Source organism: Mya arenaria, chromosome 1, assembly GCF_026914265.1.
Source record: "Mya arenaria isolate MELC-2E11 chromosome 1, ASM2691426v1".
NCBI lineage: Eukaryota > Metazoa > Mollusca > Bivalvia > Myida > Myidae > Mya > Mya arenaria.
In genome coordinates this window covers 20,043,352-20,063,024 of record NC_069122.1, presented here as the reverse complement: position 1 = coordinate 20,063,024, position 19,673 = coordinate 20,043,352, and the positions used below count along the sequence as shown (strand labels likewise).

Genomic DNA, 19,673 nt, shown 5'->3' with positions numbered 1-19,673 from the left:
ATATGCATATTCGAACGCATTTGTTCATTGCATAGATTTGTAACATATTTCATCTTTATTACAGCCATGGATAGATGTCTTCAAAAGGGCAGTTTTTTCTGCAACGTTTCCCGAGTGTGCATCCACAGGGATGACTATAGGGACAGATGATTGTCCTAACGGTGAAGAGGAAGTACATTCTGCCTGCATTTAGTTATTTCTGTTGACCATTGTTTTTTTTAAAAACAATACTTACAATGCAGTGCACATTGGCAGCTTATTCAAACTTTATTCAGCAAAAAATGATATCACAAAGATATGTCTCAAAACATGCTGAGTTAATAGATAGTACGAAACTGAATAAATTTCATATGAAGCTCGGAAATGACAAAGACAATCATTCCAACCGATGTGTCTAAAAGTCCTCTCTCGGTATGAAAATGGTGGTTGATAACTGATGTAAAAACTGGCTTAGATCCTTGGGAAAACATAGGGGAAAACATGGAATCAAATTTGTGATTCGAACGGAATGTTCATGTTAAAAACTTCAAAACCCTCGGTTTATTTTGTATTGATACCGAAGCAGATCAAGTACAAAAGGACATGTGGCGAGGTAAGTGTTGTGGTGTTGGTACAATTAGAACCAACGATGGCAGATTCAGATATAGAAATTTAGGAAACTGCGGACGAAAATGATTCTGCTAGGTGGCATTTACGCCGTCACAGAGATATTTATCTTTGCTTGACCTTAAAGCATTTAATCAGCAGCAGGCCTTCAATAGGATAACCCCTTTTATACGATATATTATTACTTATCATTCCGATGTCTCAGGCCAAATGCCTTTCAAAGCGAAACTAACCACCAAGTGTCATTTGTATAACACTGGATAAGTTATTGGTATGTTACCTTTTGGTTCGTTTTCACATGCAATGCATTAATGTTAAATAATGATCATTCAATAAACATTTCGGCTAATTTTGACCAAACCAAAAAGTTTATTGGTTTTATATTATACCTGGCTGCATGTGAAATTCGAGAATGTTACAATTATGTATTTATGTATATTTGGTTAATTGTAATTACATACTATGTATTTCTTTACTTTCAATTAACTTTGTTCATGTTTGTTTGTATGTTTTTAGCATGAAAAGTATGCACTTGGTATATGTCCGGTTACTATTATGTACGTATGTCTCTGCATTAAGAAGGTAATAAGAATGTCTCTCTCTCACACACACACATTTGGTGATCACGAGTTTATAAATACTAAAACCAAAAAAAAAACATATTTTCTTTTGTAATAGGGTATAAAAAACACGCACGGTATTAAGCGAAGGGGTGGTCTTATGACGTACTTTTCAAGATAAATGACCGCAAACTAAACTCTCATCAACCAATGCTTGGAATCGAACCCAGGAATTAACACCAATTGCGACAAGTTTTACTAATCCAGCAATATAGTATGTTGGATTATCACTTGCATTACACATTGACAGAAAAACTTCATTTCCAATCACCATTAAGCCGTTAACATTGGAAATGTTAAAAATTCATTAATCATTGTAATTGGAGATACTGATCTGCTTGTCTTTCTATGCTGCCATGCATGCAATGTGAATCATCGGCTATTTCATCAGAGTCGGAATGGGAAAAATGCGAAAAGTAGCAGCTTAAACATATCTTGAAAACGATCATTTGTTCAAACATAATGTTAACTCATGCAATACTAAGTCCTGTGAGAAACTGCGTTTAAGCCAGGTGAGTAATGCATTTGATAAATGTGATGAAATACAAAAGTAAAGTGTTATATATTTTTAAATAATACAGGAATAGTATAAATGTTTACATTTTTGGTGAAGTGGTCAGCCTGAACCGATTTAAGTATGTAAGGTCATTCAACAATCATAACATATATCGTCGTAAAAATCCAAACGATAATGTGTCTGTAACATTCGATGCAACCATGTATTTTATACTACCATGGATGTATGGCTTCAAAAGACTGGTTCTTCTGTAACGCTTCCCGAAAGTGCATCAACAAGGATTGGGTATGTGACGGAGTAAAGGACTGTCCTTACGGTGAAGGCGAAGCTTCTCTTGCCTGCAGTAAGTCACCACTGTCGACCATCTCTTATTGTTAAAAATATCAACAACAGCAACAACAACAACGATAAGTCTATGATAGGGAAATACAGGAACAATAGGTTAAATGTTCTCTTTCAAACGGCTGTAGAAATATGTCTTTACATGAGGATTTCCTAAAATGGATATATAAATATAGTGTAAAAGCCAAACAAATACAATGCGCTGCATAGACATGCAGTAAAAAAAAGATTACACGCCTAGACATAATGATCGTTCAAGAGCCTGGATCATATTGGTGGCTCGTAACTGTCAGTGGGGTGCATTATTGGATTTGTTTTCTTATATTCAAAACATTGTAGCATATACCTTATCAAAAGAAGTAATACACCACATTGTTTCTAAGCGGTTGTGGATGACTAAGTGATGTTGAGCATCAGATTCCAAATAATGTAAAGTACCAGATAGTCATGGAAAGCCCTGGAACAAATAGGCTTAAAAAGGTTTTTAAGAAAGTGCTTCAGTTGCATGCAGATGCTTCATTAGAACTATCAAAAATCAAATGAGTGGGTTTTCGGATAATTCATCACTGCACCATCTGCAAAAGACCTAGCTGCAACCAAGTGTGCGCATGCAACCAATTTTGAATTTGGAAAAACCTAGAAACAAACGCAAAATATTTCTATCCACCATCATTGTTATGTACAGATGCTGCTGAAACTCCTCAAACAATAGGACTAGTTACGCATATTGGATTTTAACTTTATGAAAGAGGTAAAACTATACTCACTTATATTGTTTTATATATTAAAAGAAATTCTATATTAATAACACTATAGGCCGTATTTGCACTACAGGCTGTATTTGTAACGATATACTTTTAAATGTTTTAGAAGTATGTTAGACCATTAATCAATGGCTTATAGATAGTCGTAAATTACGAAACAAAATGAGAGTTTTTCAATTCTAACGTTTAAGTCATTTCATTCATTATTTATATTTGATGCTGCCATTTTTACAGCCATAGATATATGGCTTCAAAAAAGGAAGATTCTACTGCCACGCTTCCCTCAAGTGTATCCACAAGGATTGTGTATGTGACGGAGAAAAGGACTGTGCTTAAGGTGAAGATGAGTCTCCTCCTGCCTGTAATCACTGTCGACCATATTGTATTTATTAAAAACAATGATACCAACAATGCAGTACACATTGTGAACTTTTTCAATATTTTAAGCAAAAACTGTACATAAATGACATGATTTATTATCAACTTCTAGAATTTCCCAACTATAATATTTTATTGAACACGAAACGCTACAGAATCTACTTAACCAGGAAAATGATTGGTTGGATTATCACTTTTATAGCACAGTGCTAGAGACACTTCATTTCCAAACAAGCAGAACCGAAACTTCTGGGTACACGTGATTTGTTTAACCATATTACTCATGCATTACAAAGACAGGTGATAAACTGTGTAAGCCAAGCCGGTTATATAACATGGAACTCTGAAAATCTTCAGACCATAGGGCCAGTTGCACAAATACGCATATTGTTTCTCAAATTAATCCTTTATAAAATATTATTGCTATATATAGTATATATTAACTTATTTTAGATAAATAATACTACAGCAAATGCTTTTTTTTGCAACAATACCTTTTAAAAGTGTTTGATGGTTTTATCTGAAATAATAAACCAATCGTTAAATCGTTGAAAATTTCCAACCGATAATTCGTTTATTCCTATCCTAACGCATAGGCTTATTCCCTTTTTCACATGATGCCCTTCTACAATTGATGCACTCTAAACGACAACTTCTCCTGCAAAGTGCTCCCACAAGGATGATAAACATGAGAGTGAAAATGATTGTCTGAACGGTGAACATAAATCATCTATGTCGACCATCTTAATCAATGAAGACCATTTAGTGTATTTCATACTTTTCACATTCGATAATGCCATTTTCATCTCAAATCAGCCATGGATGAATGCTTTTAAATAGACTTGTTCTTCCGCAACACTTTCCAAATGTGCATCTACAGGGATAATGGAGAAAACGACTGTGTTTAAGGTGAAGATGAGACTCCTCCTGCCTGCAGTATCTCAATAAGTCATCTATGTCGTACATCTTAAAAAATGTATAACATTAATCAGTCGTATATAGCATTGTAAATAACCAAACGATTATGCGTTTATTTCTACTTTAAAAATTCGATAATGCCGTTTGCATTTCATTACAGCCATTGATGTATGCTTTCAAAAGGACTGATTCTTTTGCAACGTTTTACATGTGTACATCTAGAGGAATGACATAGATAATGACTGTGGTAAAGGTGAAGGTGAGACTCTTCCTGTCTGCAGTAAGTCATCCATGTCGACCATCTTAAACATTTCATGCTTTTCATCGTATATAGCATTGCAAATAACCAAACAATAATGCGGTTATTCCTACTATTTACATTTAGTAACGCCATTTTCATTTCATTAAGCCATTTATGTATACCTTCAAAAAGACTGGTTCTTCTACAACGTTTCCCATGTGTGCATCTAGAGGGATGAAAGAGATAATGACTGTGGTAAAGGTGAAGATGAGACTCCTCCTGCCTGCAGTAAGTCATGTAGGTCAACCATCTTAAACAATGAATCACATCAATCAATCGTACATAGCGTTGCAAATTACCAAACTATCATTCGTTTATTCCTATATTTTTCGACAATGCCATTTTTATCTCATTTAAACCATAGATGAATGCTTTCAAATAGACTTGTTCTTCCGCAAGGTTTTCCAGATGTACACCTAGAGGGATAACAGAGATAATGACTGTCATCACGGTGAAGATGAGACTCCTCCTGCCTGCAATAAGTCAATTAGTCATCTATGTCGTACATCTTAAAAAGTGTATACCATTAGTCAATCGTATATAGTATTGCAAATTACCAAACGATTATGCGTTAATTCCTACTATTAATTCGATAATGCCATTTTCATTTCATTACAGCCATTGATGTATGCTTTCAAAAGGACTGATTCTTTTACAACGTTTCCCATGTGCACATCTAGAGGAATGACATAGATAATGACTGTGGTAAAGGTGAAGGTGAGACTCTTCCTGTCTGCAGTCAGTCATCCATGTCGACCATCTTAAACATTTCATGCTTTTCATCGTATATAGCATTGCAAATAACCAAACAATAATGCGGTTATTCCTACTATTTACATTTAGTAACGCCATTTCATTTCATTAAGCCATTTATGTTTGCCTTCAAAAAGACTGGTTCTTCTGCAACGTTTCCCATGTGTGCATCTAGAGGGATGACAAAGATAATGACTGTGGTAAAGGTGAATATGAGACTCCTCCTGCCTGCAGTAAGTCATGTAGGTCAACCATCTTAAACAATGAATCACATCAATCAATCGTACATAGCGTTGCAAATTACCAAACTATCATTCATTTATTCCTATATTTAACATTCGACAATGTCATTTTCATCTCATTTAAACCATAGATGAATGATTTCAAATAGACTTGTTCTTCCGCAACACTTTTCAGATGTGCATCTAGAGGGATGACAGAGATAACAACGTTTCCGAAGTTTGCATTTACAGGGATGACGGAGATAATGACTGTGGTAACGGTGAAGATGAGGCTTCTCCTGCCTGCAGTAAGTCATCTTGGTCGACCATCTCAAACAACTAATGCTATAAATCGTATAATACATTGCAAATAACCAAATGATAATGCGGTTCTTCCTACTATTAACATTCGATAATGCCATTTTCATCTCATTTCAGCCATGGATAATTGCCTTCAAAAGGGCAAGTTTTTTGCAACGTTTCCGAGGTGCATCTTCAGGGATGACGGAGTTTATTACTATCGTAACGGTGCAGATGAGGTTCCTCCTGCCTGCTGTAAGTCATCTAGGTCGACCATCTCAAACAATTAATACCATTAATCGTAAATAGCATTGCAAACAACCAAGCGGTAATGCGTTTACTCCTTCTTTTAACATTCGTTTATGCCATTATCATCTTATTTCAGTCAGGGATGAATGCCTTCAAAAGGGCAGGTTTTTCCGCAACCAGGTGTACATCTAGAGGGATGACAGAGATAATGACTGTGGTCAATGTGAAGATGAGAATCCTTCTGACTACAGTAAATCAATTATGTCGACCATCTTAATCAATATATACCATTTATTGTATATTATAAAGCATTGCAAATAACCAAATGATCATGCGTTGATTAATATATTAATCATTTGTTAAAGACATTTTAATTTCATCAAGCCATTGCTGTATGTCTTCAAAAAGACTGGTTCTTCTGTAACGTTTCCCATGTGTGCATCTAGAGGGATGACAGAGAAAATGACTCTGGTAAAGGTGGAGATGAGACTCCTCCTGCCTGCAGTAAGTCATCCATGTCGACCATCTTAAACAATGAATCACATCAATCAATCGAACATTGCGTTGCAAATTACCAAACTATCGTTAGTTTATTCCTATATTTAACATTCGATAATGCCATTTTCATCTCAGTTCAGCCATGGATGAATGGTTTAAAAAGGACAGGGTCTTCTGCAGCGCTTTCCAGGTGTGCATCTTCAGGGATGATGGAGATAATGACTGTGGTCAAGGGGAAGATGAGACTCCACCTGCCTGCAGTTAGTCATTCATGTCGACCATCTTAAACAATTAATACCATTTATTGGTTATTATCATGTGTTAATTACTATTTTAATCATTCGATAAAGACCTTTTCATTTTCGTTTTATTACAGCCAGTGATGAATTCCCCCCCAAAACACTGGTTCTTTGCAAGGTTTCCCATGTGTACATCTAGAGGGATGACAGAGATAATGACTGTTGTCAAGGTGAAGATGAGACTCCTCCTGTCTGCAGTAAGTCATCCATGTCGACCATCTTAAACAATTAATACCATGTATTTGGTTATTATCATGTGTTAATTACTATTTAAATCATTTGATAAAGACCTTTTCATTTTCATTTCATTACAGCCATTGATGTATGCCTCCAAAAAGACCGGTTCTTTGCAAGGTTTCCCATGTGTACATCTAGAGGGATGACAGGATAATGACTGTGGTCAAGGTGAAGATGAGTCTCCTCCTGCCTGCAGTAAGTCATCCATGTCGACCATCTTAAACAATTAATACCATTTATTTGGTTATTATCATGTGTTAATTACTACTTTAATCATTCGATAAAGACCTTTTCATTTTCATTTCATTACAGCCATTGATGTATGCCTCCAAAAAGACTGGCTCTTTGCAAGGTTATTTGCATTTATTTGTTATTATCATGTGTTAATTACTATTTTAATCATTCGATAAAGACCTTTTCATTTTCATTTCATTAAGCCATTAATGTATGCCTCCAAAAAAACACTGGTTCTTTGCAAGGTTTCCCATGTGTACATCTAGAAGGATGACAGAGATAATGACTGTGGTCAAGGTGAAGATGAGACTCCTCCTGTCTGCAGTAAGTCATCCATGTCGACCATCTTAAACAATTAATACCATTTATTTGGTTATTATCATGTGTTAATTACAACTTTAATCATTCGATAAAGACCTTTTCATTTTCATTTCATTACAGCCATTGATGTATGCCTCCAAAAAGACTGGTTCTTTGCAAGGTTATTTGCATTTATTTGTTATTATCATGTGTTAATTACTATTTTAATCATTCGATAAAGACCTTTTCATTTTCATTTCATTAAGCCATTAATGTATGCCTCCAAAAAAACACTGGTTCTTTGCAAGGTTTCCCATGTGTACATCTAGAAGGATGACAGAGATAATGACTGTGGTCAAGGTGAAGATGAGACTCCTCCTGTCTGCAGTAAGTCATCCATGTCGACCATCTTAAACAATTAATACCATTTATTTGGTTATTATCATGTGTTAATTACAACTTTAATCATTCGATAAAGACCTTTTCATTTTCATTTCATTACAGCCATTGATGTATGCCTCCGAAAAGACCGGTTCTTTGCAAGGTTTCCCATGTGTACATCTAGAGGGATGACAGAGATAATGACTGTGGTCAAGGTGAAAATGAGACTCCTCCTGCCTGCAGTAAGTTATCCAAATATGCGTTATTTACTATTTTAATCATTCGATAAAGGCATTTTCATTTCATTTCAGACATTGACATGTGCCTTCAAAAAGACTGTTTCTTCCACAACGTTTCCGAAGTTTGCATTTACAGGGATGACGGAGATAATGACTGTGGTAACGGTGAAGATGAGGCTTCTCCTGCCTGCAGTAAGTCATCTTGGTCGACCATCTCAAACAACTAATGCTATAAATCGTATAATACATTGCAAATAACCAAATGATAATGCGGTTCTTCCTACTATTAACATTCGATAATGCCATTTTCATCTCATTTCAGCCATGGATAATTGCCTTCAAAAGGGCAAGTTTTTTTGCAATGTTTCCGAGGTGTGCATCTTCAGGGATGACGGAGTTTATTACTATCGTGCAGATGAGGTTCCTCCTGCCTGCTGTAAGTCATCTAGGTCGACCATCTCAAACAATTAATACCATTAATCGTAAATAGCATTGCAAACAACCAAGCGGTAATGCGTGTATTCCTTCTTTTAACATTCGTTTATACCATTATCATCTTATTTCAGTCAGGGATGAATGCCTTCAAAAGGGCAGGTTTTTCCGAAACCAGGTGTACATCTAGAGGGATGACAGAGATAATGACTGTGGTCAATGTGAAGATGAGACTCCTCCTGACTGCAGTAAATCAATTATGTCGACCATCTTAATCAATTTATACCATTTATTGTATATTATAAAGCATTGCAATTAACCAAATGATCATGCGTTGATTAATATATTAATCATTTGTTAAAGACATTTTAATTTCATCAAGCCATTGCTGTATGTCTTCAAAAAGACTGGTTCTTCTGTAACGTTTCCCATGTGTGCATCTAGAGGGATGACAGAGAAAATGACTCTGGTAAAGGTGAAGATGAGACTCCTCCTGCCTGCAGTAAGTCATCCATGTCGACCATCTTAAACAATGAATCACATCAATCAATCGAACATTGCGTTGCAAATTACCAAACTAACATTCGTTTATTCCTATATTTAACATTCGATAATGCCATTTTCATCTCAGTTCAGCCATGGATGAATGGTTTAAGAAGGACAGGTTGTTCTGCAGCGCTTTCCAGGTGTGCATCTTCAGGGATGATGGAGATAATGAATGTGGTCAAGGGGAAGATGAGACTCCACCTGCCTGCAGTTAGTCATTCATGTCGACCATCTTAAACAATTAATACCATTTATTGGTTATTATCATGTGTTAATTACTATTTCAATCATTCGATAAAGACCTTTTCATTTTCATTTCATTACAGCCATTGATGTATGCCTCCAAAAAACACTGGTTCTTTGCAAGGTTTCCCATGTGTACATCTAGAGGGATGACAGAGATAATGACTGTTGTCAAGGTGAAGATGAGACTCCTCCTGTCTGCAGTAAGTCATCCATGTCGACCATCTTAAACAATTAATACCATTTATTTGGTTATGATCATGTGTTAATTACTATTTTAATCATTTGATAAAGACCTTTTCATTTTCATTTCATTACAGCCATTGATGTATGCCTCCAAAAAGACCGGTTCTTTGCAAGGTTTCCCATGTGTACATCTAGAGGGATGACAGGATAATGACTGTGGTCAAGGTGAAGATGAGTCTCCTCCTGCCTGCAGTAAGTCATCCATGTCGACCATCTTAAACAATTAATACCATTTATTTGGTTATTATCATGTGTTAATTACTACTTTAATCATTCGATAAAGACCTTTTCATTTTCATTTCATTACAGCCATTGATGTATGCCTCCAAAAAGACTGGTTCTTTGCAAGGTTATTTGCATTTATTTGTTATTATCATGTGTTAATTACTATTTTAATCATTCGATAAAGACCTTTTCATTTTCATTTCATTAAGCCATTAATGTATGCCTCCAAAAACAATGGTTCTTTGCAAGAGGTTTCCCATGTGTACATCTAGAAGGATGACAGAGATAATGACTGTGGTCAAGGTGAAGATGAGACTCCTCCTGTCTGCAGTAAGTCATCCATGTCGACCATCTTAAACAATTAATACCATTTATTTGGTTATTATCATGTGTTAATTACTACTTTAACCATTCGATAAAGACCTTTTCATTTTCATTTCATTACAGCCATTAATGTATGCCTCCGAAAAGACCGGTTCTTTGCAAGGTTTCCCATGTGTACATCTAGAGGGATGACAGAGATAATGACTGTGGTCAAGGTGAAGATGAGACTCCTCCTGCCTGCACTAAGTTATCCAAATTATGCGTTATTTACTATTTTGATCATTCGATAAAGGCATTTTCATTTCATTTCAGACATTGACATGTGCCTTCATAAAGACTGTTTCTTCCACAACGTTTCCGAAGTTTGCATTTACAGGGATGACGGAGATAATGACTGTGGTAACGGTGAAGATGAGACTCCATCTGCCTTAAGTAAGTCATCTAGGTCGATCATCTCAAACAACTAATGCTATAAATCGTATAATACATTGCAAATAACCAAATGATAATGCGGTTCTTCCTACTATTAACATTCGATAATGCCATTTTCATCTCAGTTCAGCCATGGATGAATGCCTTCAAAGGGGCAGGTTTTTCTGCAACGTTTCCGAGGTGTGCATTTTCAGGGATGATGGAGATAATGACTATTGTAACGATGCAGATGAGGTTCGTTTTACCTACAGTAGTTCATCTTGGTCAACCATCTCAAATAATTAATACCATTAATCGTAAATAGCATTGCAAACAACCAAGCGGTATTGCGATTATTTCTAGTATTATCATTCGATAAAGCCATTTTCATTTCATTACAGCCAATGGTGTATGCCTTCAAAGGGACCTGTTGCAACATTTCCCATGTGTGCATCTACATGGATGACGGAAATAAAGACTGTCATAACGGTGAAGATGAGGCTCCTACCGCCTGCTGTACGGCATCTATGTCGACCAAATGGAATTTGTTATTAACGAAAATAATAATAATGCAGAACACCTTGTGAACTAATGTAATAGTTTAAGCAAAAACTGTACATGAGGAACATAAATGATAGATGAAAAGCTCTTTTAACTTTAGACCATTTTACTACCAGATATGCAATTGTAGGGAACTGTCTTTGGCTAGTTCCAGTGTTTGTCAAAAACGTTTCAATTGTGGCAAATACCTAGAATCCCTTCAAAACACTAATATGCAAATTCAGAGAAGAAATTGCTAAATGACCAAAGACCATTTGTAAATAATTTCCATTGTAATGCACCTCCACCTGCCTATCGACCATCTTAAACATTGATTACCGTTAATCAATCGTGAGTAAAATATTGCTAGAACTTTGTCAGTTATAAGAGATCAAGAAAATAAGAACCACCACGAGATCTCCAAAATGTAATGGTCAGAGAGATTTATGAAAACTTTAACTCGAATGATTGGAGCGTATTTATCAAAAGAGCAATCAGATTGGGATCTGAATTTAGGCTGTTTAGCAGCTGCATACAGGACAACACCAAATGATAGCACCAAAATCACTCCAAATCCATTATTGCTTGGGCGTGAGGTCAGATTACCCGCCGAATTGTATTTGGCAGTGGAACATGCACAAAAGAGCAAGTATCATCATATGAAGAATATGTTGAAAAATTGAAATCAAAAATGCAGAGGGCACATAATGTATGTCGTCAAAACTTACACATCAAGGCAAAACGACAGAAAGATAACGACGATACATAACAATCATTCACAAAATACAAAAAAGGAAGCATAGTCTGGTACTTGATAATCCCCGCACAGACATTGATTGTCTAAAACTACAAATGCCATACTGCGGTCCATTTCTGGTTACAACAAAGTGTTTGAACAGTCAAAAGGTATAATATATAATAATAACAAATTAATGTTGTTTAGGGACTCATGGACTATAATATAGGTTTGTTTATATTTGCAGAATGTCGGTCAATGGCAACACACGCCCTATTGCTACAACACACACATGGTGCCGTGTTTAAAGGTGTGGTAAATGCGATACAATACCTCACCAAGGAGAACGCGGGAAGGTTATGCTACACTTTTACAGAAAATACGTTACAATGGACCAAGTGCCTTTCTACTGCTCAATTTGTAAGTTTGTAACAACGTGCAAGACTAAATTGGAAAAGCAAGTAGATCCTAAGGTGTACCCGGCACACCAGTTAACAGTGAACACAATGATTAGTGCTGGAGATTCAGTTAATGTAAAACATTCATTGCTCCAAAATTGAAAGCACTATTTAACAAGTGAATGTGAAGTAGTCAGACTATCTAAGGAAGAAAGTGAACACATATTTAGTTCTAGGAAGAGGCCATCTTCTCAGATAAATCAATCCGTGGACATTTTGTCCAGTGCCGCAAACTTAGCGGGCAGCGATATTGATGAGCCTTTGGAAAGTGTCATCCCAAATATGCTGGGAGATGTGGGCATCCCATCTCCATCAATTTCTTTGTCCGTGATGGCCTATTTTCAGCCAGTGTGCTTCAAACACCCCTTTCATCACCACTCACAGACACCAGATTGTGCAATCTGGTTCCATCAAAGAAGATGCCCTCGCCCCCGTATTCCCCCTCTACATCTTCTTCATCATCTTCGTCATCGAGTTCGTCTTCTTCAAGCGACTTATCTACAGCCATATCCGATGTCCCTCCCGAGATTCCATCTAATAATGCCTGCCAAACCTGTGCAGTGGTGAAAGAGGATATGGACATGCTAAAAAAATGACGTAAAGACCATGGGTTTAGCGCTAGAAGCTGTTCTAGAAGAACTAAAAACTTTGAAAAACTTGTTTGAAAACAAGGAAAACTACAGCAACCGCCAAAATAACTTTAATCGGAAAACAGTTACTTCAAGTCCAACAACCCCAACCACCAGAGGTACAACAAACACTACAGTTTTTTAAAACCAAGTTGTTTAGATTAAACAGTATATTTGTGCTGTTGTCCATCATACTTTATGTTAAATAGTTGTATTTGTTCAGGTATTTGTTATATTTGTCTGATGTGATGACACAACAATTTATTAGGCGGGGGGTAATGTGAGAAAAGGCTTTTTCTGAATCAGAATGTCCAAAATGTTTACGGTAACAGCATTTTACGTTTTTTATGATTATTTAGGATTTATGTACAAACCGCTATTACTATACATTTAACTGACCTCCGGGATGTTGTTATACCAATCCATTGTTAACTGTCTTTAAGTAATGTTCCACTATAGTTGTAAATTCCGATACAGTTTCATATTGTTTCATAGTGTCCGCCATCTTTAACTTGTGATATTTGCTGTTGCGTCATCACTTCGTGTGTTGACGATTTGTTTCTTTACCTCCGACCATACATGTATATATGATATTATTGTAGCTGTCAACTTATTAATTGATGAATTTTTATATATTTCCATCTTGTTAAAATATGCCTTTAAACAGGAAATTGATGTATTAGTGTATTGTTAATTAACTTAATTTGGTCAATTCTGCCAGATAGCTCTGCCATGACTTGCGGAATTCCGCTACTTATAATTCCTCAATTTTTCGCAGCCTCAAGTTCTTTTATTCCAAAATCTTGCAGTTTCACGCTATCTTCCGCCAAGTTACGCTAATTTGAGCGGAACTTGATTTCCTGTTTATAACATTATGTGTTCTTACATCAGGAGTTCTGGCAAGAGATTTTATTGAGCCAAGGTGCATATTTAGTATTTAGGTTTACAGAGTAAGCGGAACTCCTATGCTGTATGCATAGTAATGTAATGGGATTACATTGGGATTTTGGCTTGACTTTGAGATTTAATTTTTATTTCTAAGACTGAAATAACTGATGAAATGATATTGATATTAGCATAATATAAATTGCTGAAAGTAATATTTAATGAGTAATATGCGAATAAATTACAAATATGAACTGTAATGCCAGACTTTGTACTAATATCTATGTGTCTAGGGTCAAATGGAATACGCCATGCTACCAAATAATCGCTTGACCGTCACAGTTTATAGCAAATTACCAAACGATAATGCGTTTTTTTCTACTTTATAACATTCGATAATGTCATTTTCAATTCATTACAGCCATTGGTGTTTGCCTTCAAATGGACTGGTTTTGCTGCAACATTTCCCGAATGTGCATCTACATGGATTACGGATATAAAGACTGTGGTGAAGATGAGTCTCCTCCTGCCTACTCTAAGTCATCACTGTTGACCAAATTGCATTTGTTATATAAAAAACAACAATAATGCAGTAAACACTATAAACTAAATTAATAGTTGATGCAAACACTACGGAGATAAAAAGCTATTTCATCTTTGGACCCTTTTACTACCAGATATTTAATTGTAGAAAATTGTCTTTGCCTATTTCCAGTGTTCGTAAAAAACGTTTTGATCGTGGCAAATGCCTAGAATCCCTGCAATACACTAATATGCAATATTCAGAGAAAAGATTGTTAAATGACCAAACACCATCTGTAAATCATTCCCATCGTAATGCACATTCATTGATTATGTAATAGAGTAAATTAATTGAAACCTCTCAAGAAAGAATGAAAATTGGTTTTCAACCTTTATTCAAGTTCTGCTGTTAAAAGGATGTGAGTGTTATAACAACACTTTTAAGAACTGGAGGACCCGTTGTGGCGCACATTGTGGATAGTTGGCAGAGATCCAGTAGAGATAGAGAGGGAACACATCCTATAAGGGTCAGTCAAAAGATAAAACCACCTTTGTAATAGGCTTTACTGAGGTCGGTGCTGTTGATAGTGACATTTTGAAGATTGTAGGCAAAAGCCTGACTCGTATTTTGCGTGCATCTGATTTTTTGAGGTTTTGAGGAAACTTCATTTAATATTTTTGTTCGGTCAAGGGTCAGTGGATACAACTTTGTCTTATCCGCTATGAATCCCTTATAAAAAATTTGCCAGTTTTGAAGTTGGATAATCCTGGTTTTATTACTTCACATTGTTAATAGTTCAAACATGAAGTATCTTGGATACATTACGTCACCTTTGTGCAATAACTCAATAACTGCATATAGGAATAGAAGCAGATATTGAGTTAGTGCACTTAGGTAATTTAAGTCTCTAATTGAAATTCCGCTTTAAGCTGATTTTAAATTGAATGGTCCTATTTTGATTGTTCTAATTAAGGATTTTAACAAGAATTGCCCAGTGGTTGTTTGTACTAATGATTTGAGACTGTGTCAAGAATGATTCATTTGATGTTGACAAGTTTGATATTCCGAGCGACGTGAATACTGCTTTAGACAGTTGGTACTTTTAATGAAAGTGGAAATATATTTTACTACATTTGATGCTGATATTGGGAAGACTGCATCTAGTGTAGGTCCGCTTTGGCTTTACGAATGGAACTGGATGGGCATTGGTTTAACGAGTGCTCCTGTTATATTTTAGCAAAAGCAATGCATGGTAGATATGCATGTTCGTGAATGTTCGATTTTCCTTGATGATTGATTTTCACATCCACATTTGAAAAACATATCAAACGTCTTAATTCTCATTTCCAACATCTTGATCCAAATAGTTTGAAATTAAAACCACCCAAAAATAGTATTTCGACGAACCGTGCTATGAAATCGGCGGTCAAAGAGTGGCCAACCCATTGATGTGGAAAGTCTTCATTCTTTTCTTGGATTGTCAGGGTATTGCTGGAAGTTTGTTAAAGGGAATGCACAGATACACTTAATTAAGATCATGGTTTCAAAACGGTCAAAGAAGTCAAAGAAGATAAAAACAGATTACTACTTGCTAAAGTATTATTAAGATTATTAGCATTCTTAACGCTAATGAAGTGTCTAATCAAAGGCAATATTTGCAAAAAGTGCATTTCAAAAAAAAACATGAGCGAGTACCTATTAAAAAGATGATCTTGAGCCTCATGGGCAAAAGTACGAGAAAGGCCTGAAAACAGACAAGCCTAAACAAGTATGTTAACAATATGGTTGAACGAATAATCATTTCCAGGAAATTTCTATGCTGCCAGTTTGTCTAAAATATTAGGAAACAAATTGTTTTTATCACTGTGTTATTGTTTTACTGGTTTGGTAGAAATTATAGCATTTGGTAAGAAATGTGAGAGAAAATGTTGAAAAATACCAGAAATCCCTAGAAACAGACAGGCTGTAACACAACTCTTTGAGAGACTGCAACTGCAAGCAGTTACATGCAGTTGCTTCATCAGAACTAACAAGAATCTGCTGATCAATGTCTTTGATAATGCATCACTGTATCAGAGAAGGACCATGCAGTGTTCTCAATAAGAACCGGCTGCCGGCCAAAATGGACAGTTCAAATGACATTTGGGTCGGTTCAAATCTGAAAAAATAAATTAATTTATATATATTTATAATAGTTGAATAATTAGTAGCCGTTCGGTTAGTTTACTAATTGAGACGGTTAAACCGAAACTTATTGAGAACGCTGAGTCAATGTGTACCCATGCAACTGTCAATGTGGATTTGAACACCACTTTGATTAACTAGATTCAAGACAGGGGCTGTATTTACAGGTTGAGGAATCACGTGACCTAAAGGGGTTCTCACATTGGTCAACACGGATCACAACCAATGTAAACAAACAATTCAGTGACGTTAATTTCTAAATAACTTTCTAGACAGAAAATATATGAATATATTTCTTAGCCTATAAAAGACTATACTATTTTCCGCTTCTACACAGTGAAATATTTTAGATTTGCTTGTATTTAAATGATGCAACCCTTGGCCAAAATTTCAACTCGATAGAATTTAAAAGTATGATACACTGAAAATTTTGCCTAGGTTTGTATCAATACGACATAATTAATTTAAGTTACGGTACACTGAATCCGATTTTTTTTATTATAGTTAAATTTATTTAGATTAATGTTTATCTTGTTTCTTTTTTATATTTAATTTCTTTGTTACACACTGAACAGGGCAACTGAAGACTAGAAATAGGGCAGACGAAGGTTGAGAAGGTAGTGGAGGAGAAAGTAGAACAGGCGCCAGAAAGGTATAAAGATGTATATTAAACTATGATTTCTCTAGAACAATGGTTCAGAAATAAATCATTTAAAGAGACATTTAAGTCATTTTACCGGGTCTTCATTATAATCAAGTTTCTTTTTGTATCATCTGAACGTTTGTTTTCATCTATAAAAATGTCATGCTTTTATTTTCAGCATACAAAATGGTGTTATTGTAAAATGGCTCATCTAGCATATTCATATTTTCTCATATATCAACTTCAAATACAGAGTCTTGCATCTCAATTCTTGGACCTTAACATCTTGTCTTTTTTTTCAAGGTCATGTAAAAAGTCAGTATGTGGCAGTTGGCCTTTTCGAAAGTGGACATTTTAAGTAAAAAAAAATATATAAATTAATATTTCACATGTTTATCCTTAAATTTCACTTAAACATAAAAACTATCATTCTCCTTCACGAATACTTTCTATATTATCTTTCACATAAAAAACATAAAAGCAACAACTGTTCAACAAATCCTACAAGACTGCCACACAAAAGTTTGTTTTATTTGTTTTAAAATTATTATAATCTTAGCCTATGAAGTAAGCTTTGTAAAAAAGGAAAATAATTTAATAATAGAAACAAAAACAGGATACTTACAGAGCAGAAAGACCTGTGCTCAGTAACATGCTTTGGTTAACATTTGCAATTTGGTTTGCAGTGTATGCTAAGTTAGATGATGTTGTACATATAGAGTTAAGTTTCATAAGTCTAGGTAAAATATTTTGCATGTGGATTTAAGTTCAAAGATTCATCAGCATTGATCAGTAAAATTATTAACAATTGTACATACTGAGTTAAGTTTAATTAGCCTTGGTCAATTAATCAAGGTATGGTGTTAAATTCAAAGATTCATCGGCCTTCATCAAATTATTAACAACAATATAAAGTTAAGTTTCATAAGCCTAGGTCAAATAATTAACATATGGATTTAAGTTCAAAGTTTCATCGGCCTTGGTCAAATTATTAACAATTGTACATACTGAGTTATTTGTTTCATTAGCAGAAAGGCAGACAGACAGACAGAAATGTTTATTGTCATAAACAGGTTATATATAACAGTTCCTTGACAAAGTAAAATGAATATGATTATATATATAAATAGTAGGTATGGTCACAACAATGCATGGCATAAACACAAAGAAAAAAGTATAAGTAGTGGTAAGTTAAGTTAAAGAACATACAAGAAACTTTAGAAAGTATCAAAAAAGAAAAGAGAAGAAAGAGATACATATCAAAATCGAACTGTGAGATATATAATAAATAGAGAAATGAAATAGTATGGGCGGCTTTTTACAAGTGTCATATTACTTGGAAGATCTAAAGATGTTATTTATATAAGAATTTCTTAACAAAAATGCTTGATTTATAAATTTACCTAAGCTAATTAGTATGCATATATGTTTTTTGATAACATAAGTTAAAAAAACTTGTACGCACTTGGGTTTCTAATATAATATGATTTAATTAAAAAAACTCTGTGGTAGATATGATAAAATGCTATTCGACTTCTAATTCAGTTACACACAGTACAATAGCGTTGAGCTCTATCTATTCTATTTCGGCCATATTGGAAAGTTTCTATATGAAGTTTATGAGATGATAATCTTAGCATAGACAAAGACATTCTTAGTTTCTTTGGTAAAAGGTCTAATTAAAGTTCAATTTCAATATGTACCTCAACCAGTTCATATGTGCATAGAGTACTACTATTGCTTATCCCTTCATATCATGATTGCTTAAAAACATCCAGCGCTCTATTCTTTAACATAATATGAAAGTTCTCCAAAGTAACTGAAGTTTCATTGGTGGTAGTCATTTTTTTTAACAATTGTACAGTTCAATTGGCCCAGGTCAAATTATTAACAATGGTATATAAAGCTAAGTTTTATGAGCCTAGTTCAAATTATTTATAACTATTGAACTTAAAGGGGTAAGTTCAAAGTTTCATTACCTAGTTCAAATTATTTACAATTGTACTTGTGGAGTTAAGTGTAGAGTCTAGTTATCAACATTTTAATGACAATAACTATTGTCAAACATCATGAAAATGGTGAGCAAAGCCCCTTGCACTTGCTGAACAATGCTGAACAACAAACCTACCAAGTTTTATGTCAAACTCTTTATACAGTACACCTTCTGAATGTACAGTCTCATCACTCAAAAGAACAAGTTTTCAAAAAGACAAAAGATTTTGCAATTCATTTTCAAGTAGTCAATGGTCACAACTCTGGTTAACTGCATGTTCTATCAATGATAAGAGGCCTGTTTGGTTAAGAAGCCTGAAATCCTTACAGCATGAAGGAAAAAAAACAGTAGGCCTGCACTGTTGAAATTATAACATTGAAGAAGTGGTGTGAAATCAAATCTAGGATTCTTAATGAATAAGCCTCCAGGTGCCAAACTTAAAGATGCACTCTCCTTCCCAAATAAGATTTACCACAATTAATGCAATTGTTTTAAAAT

General features: G+C 34.9%; 2 long non-coding RNA genes across 6 annotated transcripts; both read left to right on the top strand.

The window, feature by feature from the left end:
- Nucleotides 1-7,808: 7,808 nt before the first annotated feature.
- LOC128229190 (uncharacterized) lies at nt 7,809-10,180 on the top strand. Of its 4 annotated transcripts, none has more exons than XR_008260051.1 (6): nt 7,809-8,133; nt 8,230-8,349; nt 8,480-9,091; nt 9,221-9,581; nt 9,699-9,816; nt 10,101-10,180. It is a non-coding gene; the product is annotated as an uncharacterized LOC128229190 (long non-coding RNA). The 4 variants fall into 4 exon arrangements; XR_008260049.1 differs by having other exon boundaries at nt 7,892-7,924; nt 8,042-8,133; nt 8,480-9,581; XR_008260045.1 differs by having other exon boundaries at nt 8,480-9,581.
- Nucleotides 10,181-10,226: 46 nt separating this feature from the next.
- On the top strand, nt 10,227-18,792 carry LOC128229203 (uncharacterized). Of its 2 annotated transcripts, none has more exons than XR_008260053.1 (3): nt 10,227-10,605; nt 10,731-10,839; nt 10,986-18,792. It is a non-coding gene; the product is annotated as an uncharacterized LOC128229203 (long non-coding RNA). The 2 variants fall into 2 exon arrangements; XR_008260052.1 differs by having other exon boundaries at nt 10,227-10,839; nt 10,986-11,100; nt 12,108-18,792.
- The last annotated feature ends 881 nt before the right edge of the window (nt 18,793-19,673 follow it).